Here is a 12,616-nt window from a genome sequence, read left to right as displayed (position 1 = left end):
CCAGTAATATGCTTCTTCTTTTTTGGGTACTTTATTTATCACACATCAAAATTCATACAATCAATACAATGAAATTCATCACTTACTTATAAAATTAAATAAAACTCAGCAACAAAAACTCATTATATTCTACAAGCGGTGATGGATTGATGGTGATGAAAATAAGTGGTGAGAATGATGGTGATGCTTGTGAGAGAGAGCTGATGAGAGGGGAAAAAATAAAAATAAAAATATTAATTATCCTTTTAAAAAAGTAAGGATAATTTCGGTAATTACATGTATTTAATTGAGGAGCAGGGGATGCTGAAATATATAGAGAGGGTTAATTATCACAGCTCTTTATCTTCTTTTAAGCACAATAGACCCAACTTAGGAGTTAAAGTTAACCGACTAAAATGGATTCGGTCTGGCAGCATAATTAAAAAGGGGAAAGACAATGATGGGCCGTGGGTTTTGTAATTCTTGATGAGAGCTTAGTAGAAATTTAATTAAAATCAAATATTTGTTTGTTTCTTTTTTCTTTTTCTTTTTTTTTTTTTTTTCAATTGGCGCTTTAAGTTTGTTCAACTTTTAAATCACCTTCTTCTAGCATAATGGGAATCTCAATCCCAAATTCAGTCGACAGCTTTGTGGGTCTCAAATTTATTCGATTTATTTCTTAAACGTAACGGGTGTGAATACTGAAGATGGTGCATCAACTGCAACATATCTCCATTTTATTTTCCGTTATTAATAACTTTTTTTGTAAATATAATTTTTTTTGTTTGTCTAGTAAGACTGTGAAAATATTAATTGAATTTATGCAAATTTGATGAAATTATGCAAATGCAATGCTTTGATTTGTGTGAATTATGATAAATTCCTGGTTTATTATAAATTGAGTAATTTCCTAATGAGAAAGTTCTCATTTTATTAATATAAAAGCAAAACTAAAAACAAAATATGAAAACATATTTTAGTATAATATTTTTTTATCTTTTAGCAAATTTGGATTGATTTTTCGTCTTTTAATTTGGTCAACATTCTAAAAAATAAGGTCTTCCTCATACTTAATTGGAAGAAGACTTATTATAAATTATCTCTTATATATCATATAAGTACCGCTAATTTCATTTCATTCACACATCAAAACTTATGTGCTTTTGTAATATTTCAATTTCTAAATTGCGCATTGTAGCATGGCATCCAATAATCAATCTACATATCTTTATTAATATTACAATTAACATAATTTCTTTTAATTTGATGGGTTTTTACCAAGTTAACAAATTAATTCTTTTTCTTTTATTTTTTAAAAATTCATTTGTGGAATGCAACGTCAGGAAAAAAAACTTGCTAAAGAACTGTGTAAACAAAATATATAAATTGACAGAGACTTTTGTGTCATAAAAGATATTAAATGAAATTGGTTATTGTTACAAAAACATAAATTGTTCAAGACTTCTGCAAACACACAAGGAAAATACCCATTTTATGAAATAAATAAATAAAGAAAATGTAAAACCAGAGTAAGCTGTAACATGGCTAGTGCACACTGCCGTAACAGTTAGAATTTTGAATGTTGAGAAAATGACAGGCCTTTGTTTATGAATATTCATTGCATTGATATCATTACATAAACATGAATTTATACATAAGATTTTTGTGCTCTCCACCTAACCTAAACTGAATCTAGCCATAGGTTTGTGTTGCCCTAGCATCAAACGGCTTAGAGTATTTCTGTCTACGTATAACCAGCTATCCACGTTACCTTAATCAACAAAATCATTTGTGGAAACAAGTGAAATAATGCAACCTCAGAAAAAACTTGCTAAAAGAACTGTGTAAAACTGTGTGTGTGTGGGTGTATATATATAAAATATAAAAAAATTGAGAGAGACTTTTGTATAATAAAAGATAGGGTAAAAACTCTTCTAATACTTAAGATTTCATTCAATTACTCAATTCATTCCTACTTTTTAAACAATAACTCAAAATATCCTTCTATTAACTCACTATTAGTTAAATGTCATTTGTTAGTTATTCATTAAGGATAAAAAAAGATTTTCCATTTAAGAGAAAATTAGAAAAAATAAATAAAACTTGACATATAACTAAAAATAATGTTTATCTAATCATACTAAATAAGAAATACCGAAAAAGATGAAAACTACTATTTCAAGCAATTATTTTGCACTTCTCTCTATTTTTGGCGACATGAAAGCCCTATAAACTCTAAATTTAAGTACAAAAAATAATCACAATTTTCATATTCGTGTAAGTATACTCTCTAATTGCACTGTGAGCCGACTTGGGAAGACTGTGGTAAGGACTTGGGGAGACAATAATGGTCAAAGAAGAGTGGTGGCAAAGCTCAAAATAAAAATTAGTTAAAGATTAAGAAGATTTTCAGCACATGCAGTGCATAAAAATTGGTTGTATTTTTTAGTTTTTCTTCCAATGATTTAAAGATATTGTGCTAATTATAATTTGTTGCTTATGGCAATTATTCAAGTGACTATATCAAACTATTTCATCATTGATTTTATTTAAGAAAATATTAATGAATTTTACATATTTTATAGTGTTATTTAATTGTGTAAACAATTTATTTTAATCTAGTTTGTGCCACTTTAATAAAAAAATTCTATTTTATTCTCAATGAATTACTAATTAACAGCATTAAACTAACGGTGAGTTAGTGGAAGGATGTTTTGGGTTATTATTTAAAAAATAGGGATGAAATAAGCTATTAAATGAAACTATAAGGATGAAAATGGTTTTTTCCCTAAAATATACTAGTTATTGTTACAAAAACATAAATTGTTCAATTACACTGATGGTCGTTGTTGCTGCTCCGTCGAAGAGAAGTTGTTATAATAAGCTTGAAACCAATTCAAGATGTTGTAGAAAAATGGCCTCGAAATTTCATGGTAAAGCCAATGACAAGCATCCATAGGTTTTCTACCATATTGGCACACAACTATAATAATAGCACCGCAACTCAATGCAACGTAGCAAATGATTTCAGCAACTGACTGTGTGAAAAATGTGGAGACCAACGACACTACTGAAAGAGATCCAAAGATAACAGCAATGAGGCCCCATAACTGCGAAGAATTTGCTTGATAGCATTGAGACATGTTATCCGCAGCAAATGCAATGTAGTGGAAGATTATGGCCACTAGAGAAACACACAAGCTTACTCTATGAGTTTCCATCAACGGCTCAGTTGTGCCTTGCACATTCACACCCATAACAGCGACCAAGGTCGGGATGAGATATCCAAAAAATTTTGGATATGAAATTGAGGAAATGAAATTTTCATTACTGCAAAACCATCAAAATTTATTTAAGAAATCATTGTCACTGCCCACTACCCGAGCATATAAATATAAACACGAAACATTTGCTCCCAAATTGATTTTAACAATCAAGAGGAAAGCTTCCTGTATAAGAGAAAAAAACCCAGGCCAATACACCTGTTTACAAACCTTACAAATGGGTCAATATTAGAAGCTCTCTAACTCCCTGATTTGATCAAGTTACAAGTGCTGGAATTGCTCTTTCAACCTACTTATAACCCTGCTCGGGTCAATGAAAGTCAAAACATTCTGGTGTAAATAACTTGCGTTGAGTGATTGCGTGGACTCTTTGATATGTTGAGTAACTGTAGGATTTTTGTTTAGATAACATACAATTTCTTTTTTTATTTAAGATACACTCATTTTAAGAAGAGTGAGGTCAATTAATTTTCCTGTTTATGTTGTGTTTTGTTGTGTGGCCTTTTTGTAATTGACCATTTTGTTGTGTTCAATCCTGTTTCTTTGACTCAATCTCGATATTTTTGTGTCGTTTCTTGATTAAGCAATGTTGGTTGACCATCTATCAATCATTCTTTCTATTAGTATGATTATTATTTTTAAATAATAATATTCATCATGATAAAGGGAATTAAGGAGAAAATGAATAATTCTACAAAACGCAAAAGAAGAGAAACTTATAGGCTTACAGTGTTTAAAAAGTAATGATCTTCTAAAATTTAACTTTCTTTAGCACCAAAAAAAAAAAAAAATTGCCTGCATCAAGACCAATTATTAATGCATGAACAAGCCTCAAACACTAGTCTAACATGGCGCCATCAAGTTCTAGCCCTTAATCTCTAGATCACAGGGTGCTCATAACTAAGTTTATAGTCAAGTAAGAAATGCCAAAATGTTGAAATTGATTAAAAAAAAAGAAAAAAAAATCAACACATTGATTGCATTCAAATTAGTGGCTGGACTTTGACAAGCAAAATGCCAATTTTGAACCGCATGATGAATTAAAAAGGAAGAAAGTTGTTGCCGACTTGTTAGATTTTTGGTGTGATAGTTTTGCTATAAATTGAAATGTCATTTGATGAGAAATGAGTAGCAATGAGCTTCGGCATTGCTCAAGAAAATAGACATGAAATGTTGGCCATGGAGAGAAGCAATCCAAATTGAGAGGAGAGAAATGTTCTTAAGCATGTAGTTATATTGAAGGAGCATTTGGCTCCTCAATATGGGTATTACGGGTTTACTTTGTTAAGGGATATTTATCAGGATTATGTATTTGGGGCTTGGGTGAGATAAATTTATTTCTGAGAGTGTGGTTGTAATAATTTTTCACATACTGAATATTTTTCTCTGGTTGGCTTGTGACAACGGCCGTGGTTTTTCTCCGGATTTAGAGTTTTTCACGTAAATCTTGTGTTGTGTGATTGATGTATTTTCCATTTAATTTTTTCTATTAATTTGTTGCTTGATAAATTGCTTGAAGTGACCTTGGGAGGAAGCTCAATTTCCTAACACAAAAGAGATGACAAAAGTAATTAAGCTCCTTGTGAACGAAAGAAAGAATTGTATGCATTGAAAATTTAGCTCATAACAACTAAAAATGTAAGAGAAGTGTACGTATGCGCCTTGAAGGTTCAAAGTTCTGTCGATGATTGCGGGGGCAGGTTATTGGCATCATATTGATCTCGGAATGCATCTCTTCTTCTTCCGCACAAAACCGACCTGCCCAGGAGCATAAGTTGAACTTAGTTCTTATAAGCATCATGAAAATGTTTTTGAATTACCAAAACATAATGCTTATTTTGTTATTTTTTGGACTTAATCAAGTGCAATTTTGGTATTTTATATGTCAAATTCGCATAGTAATGGCTCCTACAGTAATCGTTTCTTAAACACCCAATAGAAAGAGCACACGTGTCCCCAAGAGAGACAAAAGGCAGAAGTCTACATTGGGGCCCAGAGTGTGTTGGAAATGTTTTTGAATTACCAAAACATAATGCTTTTTTTTTAATGTTTATTGTTTTGGACTATTATTTAAAAAGTAAGAACGAAATAAGATATTGAATGAAGCTCCAAAAATGAAAATAATTTTTTTTCCAATTTCTCATAGAAAAAGGCAGAGTCAAACTCGTACATCCCTCCCCATAACTTGACTCAACTCAATGGCAGGGTGGATAGAAATCACATCTCTTATCAATTAACTCAGGTTAATTAACTCATTGCCTTGCAATGAAGAATCCAACAGAAGCAGTATATTATACACTAAAAACCAGAGTAAGCTGTAACATTGCTAGTGCACACTGCCATAACAAAATAATTATGATATATCAAGTCGCAACAACGAGGAGGGTAATTCAAATACAACATTGTTAAAAAAAATTAAAGAAAAATAAGTTTCAACAATAAACCATCCAGAGACTGAAAAATTAACATAGAAGCAGGAACACGACAAAATGGGAAGAAATTGAGAGTAACAGAGGGCCAGAGGCCATCACCATCGAAAGTTGGAGGTATTTCAGATCAGCATTGTTGCCAATCATCATGATCATGATGTTGGAGTCTGTATGGTCCCTCAGATCCTTCAGCCACCAGTTCACATTTTCAAATGTTGTTGATTTTGGCACATCATAAACTAAAAGAGCTCATGAGGGCCCCCTATAATAGGCAGTCGTTACTGCTCTGTATCGCTCCTGACCTGCAGCGTCCCATATCTGGGCTTTTATTGTCCTTCCCTCGCAAAAGATTTCTCACATTTCTCTTTAATCATACCACAAAAAGCTGCTTTAGGACAAAATTTCCATTTTCAAATGACTCTGGAGTTGCTAAAAAAAAAAAAAAAAATTTCTTCGTTCCCGCAAGCCTGTAAATGAGTTTAAACAGTTTAATTTGGACAGATCTTACAGCAATTCAATCCATTTCACATGATGAAGCAGGGTTTTCAAATATTATAAACTAGACTTATTATTAATTTTTTTCTTCCCCTTTATTCAAACTCACAAAATTTTCATCACCTCTACCCTATCTTTTCCAACCCTAAGACTTTTTTAAATTTCACATTTTTAGACCACGTGCACTTGTAGGGTTATTATAAGTAATTAAGATATTATGTTGTTTTGACTGTCTCTTGTACCTTAAAAAACCATGGGATAGTAACATAATGGCTAGAAATCTTAAATGTTTCAAAACATGAGTTGCACCCATATCACCTCAGTAAATAATTTTTTCAACCTGAGTTAAAATGTACATTTGTTTTTCAGGAAAAGTATAAGTTATGCTAACCTGACAAACTCAAATATCATGGTGGAATGTAACTATGGGGCTTCATCTCAAGTGGGTTCAGTCAAGATAGAGGTCAAACAAAACCCAAAATGCAGAATGAATACCCAGCTCTAGCTCAAATAAGACATAGACTTCAGGGGGCTCTCACACTAACTTAATGCATGCTTATCTTTTTATTATAAATTCACTTACATTAACATCGTTTTTTTACTGTACACCACTCAATCCCATCACTCTATGTCTAAACAGGCTAAAGCTGCAATTACTTTCAACCCCAAGTCTCACTTTGATTCAAGACATGAAATCCCAACTCTATCTTGCCAAAAGTCAACATCAGGCTTAAACAGATTGGTTTCGACTTGCATAACTGACTTCAACATATGGAGAACAGTCGACTCACATGTCCAAGTAAACATCGAATGCCAATCTAATTATCTAATTCAATGAAAAATCTGGTGGCTCATAAGTTTCACCTAATGAATTAATTGAAATTGCGCTTCAACTCTAACATGCCAAAAGTCAATGTTAGGTTAGTTTCAACTTGCATCACCAACTCAACATAACAGAGAACAGGCCTACTCACATGACCAAGTAAACACCAAATGCCAATCTAATTATCCAATTCAATGATGAAATCTGCTGGTGCATGATTTTTCGCTTGATGAATAAATTACACCATCTTGCTCCATTTGTTTTCCACTCTGGCACCAAATATGTTAAATTTAGAGGAAGAAAATGTTCGTTCATTAAAGTAAAGTGTAATATAAATGTATGCACTATAAACCGGGTGTTGATTGTTCTGTCAATATGCCTGAAGAAGCACTAGAAATTTGCTCGCAATACCATCTAAGTACAATAAAGACACATCTCGAAGCCACATACAAGCATATAATCTAAGATTCCAAAGATAGACCCGTAAAGCATACAAATATGAGAGGAAATCAAATCTTTATGTAAAATTCAAAGAACTACTACAAGCATATAATCTAAGATTCTAAAGATAGACCTGTAAAGCATACAAATATGAGAAAAATCAAATAACTAGGAAAGGGAGTTTATGTAAAATTCAAAGAACTACTAGGTCACAGAATAGCGACACCAATTTTCAGAGTCCAATAAGTGCATTTTTCACTTTAATCTTTCATGTTTTAACTTTGAAAATATAAACTATACTAGTTAATTGGAATCAAACTTTCCATGCCAACCAAATCATGAATCTCTAAAAAAAAGAAAAATAACTCAACAGAAAATTAATCAAAGTAAAGGTAACACAATTGAATTTAATCTAATAAATTAGTTAAAAAAAAACAAAAATTCAAATTTAAATTAATTAATTCACGTGATTTGAGTGGGGAAGGATGACAGTAGATCTGAGCCAAAGACTTTAATCTTGAATTACGAAGAAAGAATTCTCACCTTTGATAGAAGATCGATGTTATGGCAGATGAAATATAGAGATTAACCAATTAAACTCAAAATTAAAACATAAACAGATATAGGCCTAACACAAATAAATGAAAAGGCAGACTGAATACTTGAAAGTAAGACGACGCAAGTTATCTTTGTATAGGAGAGAGAGGTGGAATTAAAAAACGAAGCAGAAATTGCTAAAGAACCACAAAGCTGCTGCAAATATTTCGACAGCAGAAAATCTGTTAAAAGAACTAGACAACCTATAAAGCTGCTTTTTTAAGGCCAGATTTCAAGAAAAATAGCTCAGGTAAAATACTGAAAGAAGAAATACACTTCCAACCAATAAACCACTCACCAAAACAGAAAATAGCGCATGATCAAGGGGAAAAAAAAAATTTGAGCCATCTGGAAATATAAGACCTGCCATGGTATATACAAAATCCAAGAGCATATCAGTATCATAATTTATTAGAGGAGGAAAAATAAAAGATTAAAACTCTAAATCTCTCATTTCACAACATTTGAAATAGTTTCTACCTAAATATTGAGTCATACCCCAGAACATTAAGTCCTAATTGATGGTGTAAGGTCCTATCTTATAAACTTAAATGTTTGTTTCCATAAAATTAAACCCCTTGAAAGGTGAAACACAGAAAATTCAGAGGAAAAAATCTTCAGGAGGAAATGCATTTTTGAGGAAAACAAAAAATAAAGTGTAATTAAATATGTGGTTCATCAGGTAAATCATAGAAGGAAAGAAATATTAGTCTGTGCTTAAATTTATTTATTCTCTAAATTCCATGCGCACAAGACAGTGGTGGCCAACACAGGGGCCATATGGATGGAGTTGTGCAACTCTAATAGTTGTATATGAATGAACAAGCTGGTCCAAGTTTCAATAAAATGAACGCAGGTACTAATTTCTTTCCTAGCTCTGTTTCTAATACCCTAATTTAGCTTAAAGAATGGCTTAAAAAAGATGATAATACAGATAAGTTTCAGCAAAACATAATTATAAACAGAACACATCTAGTTTCAGCAAAACATAAGCGGACCTAATTATAACTCAATTATTGTATTGCTTAGTAAACAGAAGCCATCTGGGTTTCAGCCTAATAGTTCCAATACATACTTAATGTGGATTAATTCACTCTCTTCGACAGTGTCCAAATGCTACAAAATTAATAATCAAATAATCAAAGCCCAAACCTAAATTTTTTTAAATCAAGAGACATAAATTAGAACCCTAACCATAAATTAGAGGAGAAACACATCAACTTTGGTGAGATTAAACGGATACAAACATGAAATTCTTGAATAAAAGCGAGATTAAACCAAACCTCTTCCTTTACAGCGAAACCGATCGAGATCAAAAAATTTCAAATGAAAGTGAAAGCTTCTTCGATCGAATGAGAGTGAGAGGTGAAATTCATGAAATTAGGGAACAAATCCATCAAATTTGGTGAGATTAACTGAAATTAAACCTGAAAAGCGAGATTTAAACCAAGACTCTTCGTCTTCGTTGAAACTGAGATCATAGAATTTCAAATAATTGTGACGATGCTTCTTCGAATGATAGTGAGAGAGAAAGCTGATCTGTTTTAGTTTTTTTTTTTTTTTTTTTAACCCCGAAACTGCGGGGCCGAGAGCTACTGAAATTTTGGCTGTTTCTTTTTTCCCGAATTTCAAGTACGAGGAAATTTTAAAATATTTTTTATTCTTTGCTAGTTTCTTCACTTTTAGATATATAAGTAGTTTTTTTTTTAATTCGATATTTAGGTAGTTATGTTCGTTAATATAGTCAAAAGTTTTTGACATTAATAAACGCCATGACACATGTTTCAATTTTATTGGTAAATAAACTTTTTTTTTAATGAGATTGCGGTGGATATATTGACTAGCAGAATTTATGAGTTTTAAGTCCATGAATTAAACTATCCTGAAAAAATTTCAAATAATAAATGTTGAAATTTTCTTTTGAAAGATTGTATCTACTTACTCTCTATTATTTTTATAATAGTCATTAACTCCCAACAATATTTCAAATACATATTTATTCATATCTATTATAAATTAAATAAATCATATAAATTAAAATAAAAATAAAAATTTAAAGTATTAAAAAAAATATTTTTATGTGAATAAAAATCAATAATAACATATTTTTCTTATATTTTTTGTTATTTTATATATTTATAATAAAAAAATATTTGTAAAATAACAAAGATGCAAGAAAAATATTTTATTATTAATTTTTATTTCTATCAAAACACATATTTCTTGTTTTTAATACTTAATGTTTTGTAATTGTCATTCATGGTTATCCTTGGAGCCAATGTTCAGGGCAGAAACGAAGCCCTTACCCAAACGCATACAATAAATATGTGGAATTTTCTTGTGACCCAAGTAATCTACTACTTTCTCTTTGCACTTGATATCAAGTCTCTAATTCATGAAGAAAATACAAACAATACATATATTTATATTTTATAATAACAATAAAACAATGCATATAAGAATAAAGAATCTAATACGAATGCACTATCAAGAACTATATATTATTGAGTATATATATTGATCTACTGAAATCTGAAAAGGTAAGTGGAATCTATAAGTAAAAAGTATTTGATGAAATTGTAAAACAAAGAACAAACTTCTTCAATTACACTGACGGCCGTTGCTGTTGTTCCGTCGAAGAGAAGTTGTTATAATGAGCTTGAAACCAATTCAAGATGTTGCAGAAAAATGGCCTCAAAATTTTGTGGTAAAGCCAATGACAAGCATCCATAAGTTTTGTGCCATATTGGTACACAGTTATGATAATAGCAGTGCAGCTCAATGCAACATAGCAAATGATTTCAGCAACTGATTGTATGAAAAATATGGAGACCAACGACACTACTGCAAGAGATCCGAAAATAACAGCGATAAATTCCCATAGGTGCGAAGAATTTGCTTGATAGCGTCGAGACATGTTATCGGCAGCAAATGCAATGTAGTGGACAATTATGGCCACTAAAGAAACACACAAGCCAACTCTATGAGTTTCCATCAATGGTTTAGTTGTGCCTTGCACATTCGCACCCATAATAGCGGCCAAGGTCGGGATGAGATATCCAAAAACTTTTGGGTATGAAATTGAGGAAATGAAATTGTCATCACTGCAAAACCATCGAATTAATTTCAAGAATCAAAGGAAAGCTTTCTGTATAAGAGAAAAAGACCCAAACCAATAGACATGTTTACGAACTTTACAATATAATGAGTCAATAATCAAAACTCTCTGGCTCCCTAATTTGATCAAGTTCAGCTCTGGTCAATGAAAGTCAAAGCATTATGGTTTAAATAACTTGCGTTGAGTGATTGTGTGTACTCTTTGATATATTTAATAACTGTAGAATTATTGTTTAAATGACATTCGATTCTATTATCTATTTAAGATACACTCATTTTAAGAAGAGTTGGGTCAACTAATTTTCTATGCTGTGTTCTGTTGTGTGACCTTTTTGTAATTGATTTTCTTTGACTCAATCTCGATGTTCTTGTGTTATTTCTTGATTAAGCAATTTTGATTGAACATGCATCTATCAATCATTCTTAGTAGTAGTATTATTGTTAAGTAATAATATTCATCATGTTCTCAGTTATGGCAGAGCATGATAAAGGGAATTAAGGAGAAAATGAATAATTCTACAACACCTAAAAGAAGAGAAACGTATAAGCTTACTGGGTTTAAAGAATTAATGATCTTCTAAAATTTAACTTTCAGCAAAAAAAAAAATTGCCTACATCACGGTCAATTATCAATGCATGAACAAACCTCAGACACTAGTCTAACATGGCACCATCAAGTTCTAGCGCTTAGTCTGTAGATCACAGAATGCTCATAACTGAATTTATAGTCAAGTAAGAAATGCCAAAAGAGATGACAAAAATAATTAAGCTTCATATGAATGAAAGACAGAAGTGTATGTACTGAAAATTTAGCTCATAACAACTAAAAATATAAGAAAAGTGTAAGTATGTACCTTGAGGGATCAAAGTTCTGTCGATGACGGCAGGGGCAGCTTATTTGCATCATATTGATCTCGGAATGCATCTCTTCTTTTTCTGTGCAAAACCAACCCGCTCAGGAGCATATGCTCGACTCATAGTTCTTATAGGCGTCATGAAATTGGAAAAAAGGTGTATAGTACTGTTTTTTTTTTTTTTTGAGCTGACGTCGGGGGATGCCCAATTTTATGTGAGAGAGAGAGAAAGCGAGTGAGAGAGAGAGAGAGACCATACAACTCTTCTTCTTTGTGTTTCCAAGCTGGGGTTTGATCTCAAGTGGGCTTTAAGAAATGTGTTCGTTCTTCACCTAACAAAGTGGGCCTTCGTGTGCACGTCTCAATACGCAATACCATGTGATCATAGGGCAGTCATCCTCTCCTATTACGGTCTTCATCGCTTTATTTCATTAGCAAATCAAGGATTGCCACCTTATGTCTATATTTATAAGGTCTCCTTTTTATCTCCGGATAAATTTTAAAATATCTCTTATGTATTACAACCAATTAATAAATGCATGAAATGTGTAATTAAATTTAATATACCCACCACATGTATGATTATTTTTCAAAATA

The 12,616-nt window shown here is 31.7% G+C and overlaps 1 long non-coding RNA gene across 2 annotated transcripts; it reads right to left on the bottom strand.

The window, feature by feature from the left end:
* Positions 1-5,605: 5,605 nt before the first annotated feature.
* LOC112495490 (uncharacterized) lies at positions 5,606-9,782 on the bottom strand. 2 transcript variants are annotated; one of them, XR_008055218.1, is made up of 3 exons: positions 9,332-9,711; positions 8,347-8,411; positions 5,606-7,279 (listed from the first exon to the last, which is right to left on the bottom strand). It is a non-coding gene; the product is annotated as an uncharacterized LOC112495490 (long non-coding RNA). The 2 variants fall into 2 exon arrangements; XR_008055217.1 differs by having other exon boundaries at positions 5,606-8,411; positions 9,332-9,782.
* Positions 9,783-12,616: the final 2,834 nt, after the last annotated feature.

This window comes from Citrus sinensis, chromosome 5 (assembly GCF_022201045.2).
Source record: "Citrus sinensis cultivar Valencia sweet orange chromosome 5, DVS_A1.0, whole genome shotgun sequence".
Lineage (NCBI taxonomy): Eukaryota > Viridiplantae > Streptophyta > Magnoliopsida > Sapindales > Rutaceae > Citrus > Citrus sinensis.
This window is presented reverse-complemented; position numbering and strand designations above follow the sequence as displayed.